Genomic DNA, 6,861 nt, shown 5'->3' with positions numbered 1-6,861 from the left:
AGAAGAGGTTAAAAAATTATATAATTTTTACATCCTCATGAACAGTGAGGTTGCATATATGCAACCTCACTATAGCTAGTATGCAAAAAAAAAAAAAAAAAAAAAAAAAAAAAATCCGTTTACATAGCCGGATGTGGGGGGTTTTTAAGGCTTTAGTGAGTAAAATAGCAACTGGGGGGTTTTTACACCCCTAATGTTAATGCTCTTAGTAGTACGCATTTTAAACATAGCAGCCACGTGGTGGAAGAAATATTTGAAGCAACATCTAAGACTTATTTGAAAAAATTAATACATTAATGAGATTCATATGTTATAGCAAAGGTTGTATAAAAATTGTCTAAAAAATTATAGAGCTCAAAGATTATTTCTTAAATTTAATACAAATAAATTGCCTAGACAAATTAAACTCCATTAACCTTTATGAAGAAAAAATTAAAAGTCATTTATATGTGATTAAAAAAAAAAATCTATTTGATATTGTTGAGGGAGATGAAGAGATACTAGTTTGCGTTACAAGTTACAACAAGAAAAAGTATCATTATAATAATTATGACTCTTTTTTTTTACTAATTCTTTCTGTGAGTCCTCTTTCTCACTTCAACTTTCAAAAGTGTTTTTGGTTGTCTAGTGGTTAAAGTGATATGAACTTCACCAACAATTGTGATGAATAACAATGATGGTTTGGAACCCCAAGATCGTGTAGACAAGATTTGTTGAGCCTTGACCCGTCACCTAACCAGATGAAAACCAAGACTACGATAGAATTGAAACGCCACACCAAGAATTCCTAAGAACCTCTCAAGAATCAAAGGTGATAAGTTTGGTTGTTTGAACGCCACAAGATTAACTTGATAAGTTCAAGAGTTCTTTTAAGAACCAAGAGGATCACAATACTCACAAGGAGAATAATTTTCTGAATACCAATCTGTTTTTTTTTTTTTTTTTTTTAATTCATACTACTAAATATATTCTTGGAACAACCCTCCAAGAATAGGTAAAAATCATAATTACAACTTCAAAAACAACATAAAAATTTATCTAATCAAGTTCCCACGTTTTTTTTAGTTTTCTAGGACTTCTAAAGGCAATCAAAAATAGCTAAATGACTAGAATTAACATGCCCATGCAATACCAAGACATCTTCCCATTTAATATCCTTGGAACTTAACAAATTCACACCCTTTTATGGTCAGACCATGCTGGTTGCGAATTTGCATGCATTAGCCTCTTCAATTGCTTTGATGACATGGACTAAGCCTTGAATATTATTTTAGCCCATCTTGGTCTTTTTAGAATCAGCCCAATTCTCTTGGACTAGCCCATTTAGTGCTTCCTTGAAACATTTGGCTCTAAGTCTTGTAATTGGGCCACTAGAAAATGACAAAGGGTCTTGTGCAAATTCAGCTCTATTTCCACTTGTATGATCAACATGTCCAACTCCTTAGTGTGCATCATTCTCCCCCTCTTGAGAAGGATTTGTCCTCAAATCATCACCTGCATCAAAAGGAGACAAATCAGCAACATTAAAGCTTGCATTGACACCATACTCACCGGGTAAGTCTAGCTTGTAGGCATTATCATTGATGCGCTCCACTACTTGAAATGGTCCATCACCCCGAGGTTCGAGTTTTGAACGTCGTTTCTTTGGAAAACGTTCCTTCCTTAAGTGCAACCAAACCCAATCTCCTGGTTCAAACACTACCTTCTTGCGTCCCTTGTTGGCTTGATGGACATATTGTTGAGTCCTCCTTTCAATGTTTAGCCGTGCCTTTTCATGAATCATCTTTACAAATTATGCTTTCTTTTTTGCCATCTAAGTTCACACGTTCACTCAAAGGTAAAGAAGTTAAAACCAAAGGTGACAATGGGTTAAAACCATAAACAATTTCAAATGGTGAAAACTTAGATGCAGAATGTATACTTCTATTGTAAGCAAATTCAACATGTGGCAAACAATCTTCCCAGGTTTTCAAGTTCCTTTTAATGATAGCACGCAACAAGGAAGACAAAGTTCTATTTACTACTTCAGTTTGACCATCCGTTTGTGGATGACAAGTAGTAGAAAACAACAACTTAGTTCCCAACTTTCCCCACAAAGTTTTCCAAAAGTAACTCAAAAACTTTGCATCCCTATCAGAAACAATGGTCCTAAGCATACCGTGTAGCCTAACAATTTCTTTGAAGAATAAATCAGCTATATGTGATGCATCATTAGTTTTGTGACATGCAATGAAGTGTGCTATCTTGGAAAATCTATCTACCACCACAAAAACTGAATCTCTCCCCCTCTTAGTCCTAGGTAAACTTAGAACAAAATCCATAGAAATATCAGTCCAAGGTTCACTAGGTATTGGCAAAGGGGTGTACAAACCATGGGGTTTCAACTTAGACTTAGCCTGTTTACACGTGATACACGTCTCATAGATTCTTTCCACATCACGTTTCATATTAGGCCAAAAAAAATGATCATGCAAAATTCCTAAAGTCTTAGCTACACCAAAGTGACCCATCAAACCACCACCATGAGCTTCTCTCACAAGCAATTCATGCAAAGAACACATAGGCACACACAATTTATATTCTCGAAACAAAAATCCATCATGCCTATAAAACTTACCAAATGCTACTTTTTCACATGCATTGAACACATCACAAAAATTAGAATCTTGTGCATACAGATACTTAATGTATTCAAAGCCAAGCATTTTTGTATCTAAAATGGAAAGTAAAGCATACCTTCGGGACAATGCATCAGCCACCACATTTTCCTTACCTTGCTTGTATCTGATCACATAAGGAAAAGTTTCAATTAATTCCACCCACTTGGCATGGCGTTTGTTCAACCTTTGCTGTCCTTTCAAATGCTTCAAAGATTCGTGATCTGTGTGAATCACAAATTCCTTTGGCCATAGATAGTGTTGCCAATTTTCCAAAGCCCTTACCAAGGCATGCATCTCCTTATCATAAGTGGGGTAATTTAGGGCCGCTCCACCTAACTTTTCATTGAAATAAGCAACTGGACGGCCTTCTTGCATCAAAACAGCTCCAATACCTATTCCTGAAGCATCACACTCAATTTCAAAAGTTTTAGCAAAGTTAGGTAAAACAAGCAAAGGTGCATTAGTTAACTTTTCTTTAAGCTGATTAAATGCCTTTTCTTGTTCTCTCCCCCACTTAAACGATACATTTTTCTTGATGACTTCAGTGAGAGGGGCGGCTAAGCTACTAAAATCACGCACAAACCGTCTATAGAAGCTAGCTAAGCCGTGGAAACTCCTTACTTGGCTGATTGTTGTAGGCGTTGGCCACTCTTGGATTGCCTTCATCTTTTTCTCGTCCACCTCAATTCCTCCTTTACTAACAACAAAACCAAGAAACACAAGCTTATCCGTACAAAAAGTGCACTTCTTGAGGTTAGTAAACAACCTTTCTTTCCTTAGAATTTCCAAAACATATTTCAAATGCATTACATGTTCTTCCAAATTTTTGCTATAAATTAGAATATCATCAAAATACACAACTACAAATCTATCAATAAATGCACGTAAAACATGGTTCATCAAACGCATAAATGTGCTCAGAGCATTAGTTAAACCGAAAGGCATTACTAACCACTCATACAAACCATATTTCGTCTTAAAAGCAGTTTTCCATTCATCACCTTCCTTCATCCTAATTTGGTGATATCCACTCTTAAGAGCAATTTTTGTAAAGACACAAGAACCATGTAATTCATCCAACATATCATCTAATCTAGGAATGGGATTACGATATTTTACCGTTATGTTGTTGATGGCTCGGTAGTCGACACACATCCTCCATGTTCCATCCTTCTTAGGAACTAATAACACCGGAACCACACAAGGACTCATGCTTTCTCACATACACACCTTTTCTAATAATTCAACTACTTGCCTCTGAAGTTCCTTGGTCTCCTCAGGATTACTCCTATAAGTAGGTCAGTTTGGAATTGATGCACTAGGTATGAAATCAATTTGATGTTCAATCCCTCGAATTGGAGGTAAACCATGAGGTACCTCTTTGGGAAGGACATTTTCAAACTCCTGCAAAAGAGAAACAATATTGCTCGGCAATGCACCGGCGAGATCATTAGTACATAAAAGAGCCTCCTTGTATATGAGTACAATAAGGGGCTGGTGTGAAAATAATGCTCTCTTGATCTCACTTTTTTTTTGCAATGTAATTGAATTTTTCCTCTCTTGCTCTTATTATGGCCGAATCCCTCTCTCTTTCTTTTTCACTCCGATCACTGTTTTTCTCTCCTTCTTTTTTTTTAAGCTCTTTTTTTTCAATTTCGGCCTTCCTTTCTTTTTCCTTTTTTTTTTTTTTTCATTTGATTTTTTTAACTTCAATTGGTCCTCCTTGACTTGTTTTGGAGTTAATGGCACAAGAGTAATAGGTTGCCCTTTAAGAGTAAAAGAATACTTATTTGTGAATCCATCATGCGTAACCTTCCGATCATACTGCCATGGTCTTCCCAACAATAAATGGCATGCATGCACAGTAACCACATCACATAGCACCTCATTCTCATATTTGCCAATGGATAATGCCACCAATACTTGTCTTGTCACCTTGATTTCGCCACATTTATTCAGCCATTGAAGCAGGTAAGGTTGAGGATGTTTCAAGGTAGTTAAGGCCAATTTTTCCACCAAATAAGTGCTGGCTACGTTTGTGCAACTCCCTCCATCGATAATGACACTGCAAACTTTGTTATTTACGAAGCACCGAGTATGAAACAAGTTCTCCCTTTGATTACTTTCTTCCTCCTTAACCTGCACATTGAGAACTCGCCTTGCTACCAATAAATCTCCAACCACAACATTTTTCTCATCATCGGCATCCTCCAAAGATGACATGTGGACATCTTCATCTACTTCTTCCTCATTCTCCGACTCAAGCTCTCCTTGAGCATTTATCACCATCACCCTTTTGTTTACACACTGGCTGGCTATGTGTCCCCGCCCTTGACATTTAAAACACTTAATATCACGTGTTTTAGAACTCGAAGCCTCGGTGTTACCTAAAGTGGTCTTTGAGTTGGCACTCTTAGATGGTTCAAATTTTGGCTTATTTTGTAGTTGCTCATCCCTTTTTGGAGTTGTCTTCCATGGACTGGTGGTAGCCATAGGTTGTCCTCTCCTAGCCAATCCCTTTCGTTTGAATTGTTCCTCCATCTTTATGGCTTGATGCACCATATCCGTCAATTCAACATAGTGCTGCATCTTAACTATATCTGCAATCTCACGATTTAAACTGTGCCAGAACCTAGCCATGGTGGCTTCCTAGTCCTCTTTTACATTAGCCCGGATCATAGCTACCTCCATCTCCTTATAATACTTATACACACTCTTGGAACCTTGAGTTAACCTCTACAACTTTTGATACAATCCCCTATAATAGTGATTGGGTACAAAACACCTCCTCATAAGCATTTCCATCTCCTCCCAAGTGTCCACGGGTGGTTCTCTATTCCTCCTCCTATTAATCAATAATTGATCCCACCAAACAATTAACAATGGCATAATTAGTAAATTCAATTGCAGCCAACCTAACCTTCTTTATCTCCGAATAGTTGTGACAATCAAACACTATCTCCATTTTAGTTTCCCACTCTAAATAAACTTCAGGATCATTTTTACCTTGAAAAGATGGAATTTTAATCTTTATGTTTCCTAAATCATTATCCCTCCTAGGCCTACCCATCCTTGCTTCTCTATTCCCATACCCATGCTCAAACCTGCCTCGGTTCACATATGGCCTATCAACCTCCTCCTCCGACTCCGCCTCTTCCTCAACATTCCGCCATGGAACACGCCCACTTTATTGCCTATTGGGGTTGTCATGTTGCTAGCCCCTAGGAGTTCCCACTTCTACCCTATCCAACCTCTCATGAATAGGTTCTAATTCAGCCCTCAACATACGCCTCAGCTCCCCTAGCATCGCTTGCATTTGGAGGGTCTGATCCATTGTTGGTCGAAGTCCTTCGGTTGTGTCTTCTTCTTGATTATTGGACATATTTAAAATCTGCAAAACAAAGTTAGAATCCTCACAAGCCCTCCCTTACGTGTTTCACTCAAGAATTGATACACTCGCACTCGTGTTTTCACTCTAAACGGCTTTCACCCTCTTATGGTCTCACACACTCTTGCCTTTTTTTCTTTCCACTCTTTTGTGTCTTCTTTAGTTCTTAATCGAACTTCAAGAAAATAATTCAAAATAAACTAATAGCAATTCAAAATGAGAAACAACCAAAACTCATCAACAAGGTCAAGAACTTGAATAAGGTGAGAAACAAGATTGAAATGAAGAAATTTTCTTACTGGAATTATGTACTGAAAAATGATATGACTGAGAAATTTTCCTCTTCGTGTATTGAGAAATTTAAAAAAAAAAAGTTTTTTAGCAAGGAACAGGAAATAGAATGAAAGTAAAAGATAGTCAAACTTATCTTAGAACCAAAGCTCTGATACCAAAATGATATGAACTTCACCAACAATTGTGATGAAACCCGATAACAATGATGGTTTGGAACCCCAAGATCGTGTAGACAAGATTTGTTGAGCCTTGACCCATCACCTAACCAGATGAAAACCAAGACTACGATAGAATTGAAACGCCACACCAAGAATTCCTAAGAATCTCTCAAGAATCAAAGGTGATAAGTTTGGTTGTTTGAACGCCACAAGATTAACTTAATAAGTTCAAGAGTTCTTTTAAGAACCAAGAGGATCACAAGACTCACAAGGAGAATAATTTTCTGAATACCAATCTGTTTTTTTTTTTTTAAATTCGTACTACCAGATATATACTTGGAACAACCCTCCAAGAATAGGT

The 6,861-nt window shown here is 37.2% G+C and overlaps 1 pseudogene; it reads right to left on the bottom strand.

The window, feature by feature from the left end:
• Positions 1 to 1,270: 1,270 nt before the first annotated feature.
• On the bottom strand, positions 1,271 to 5,730 carry LOC112000023 (uncharacterized; annotated as a pseudogene).
• Between the last annotated feature and the right edge of the window lie 1,131 nt (positions 5,731 to 6,861).

Source organism: Quercus suber, unplaced genomic scaffold (genome assembly GCF_002906115.3).
Source record: "Quercus suber isolate HL8 unplaced genomic scaffold, Cork oak 2.0 scaffold_862, whole genome shotgun sequence".
NCBI classification, from domain to species: Eukaryota; Viridiplantae; Streptophyta; class Magnoliopsida; order Fagales; family Fagaceae; genus Quercus; species Quercus suber.
Note: the sequence above shows the minus strand (reverse complement) of the source record. Positions and strands in the feature narration are given on the sequence as shown.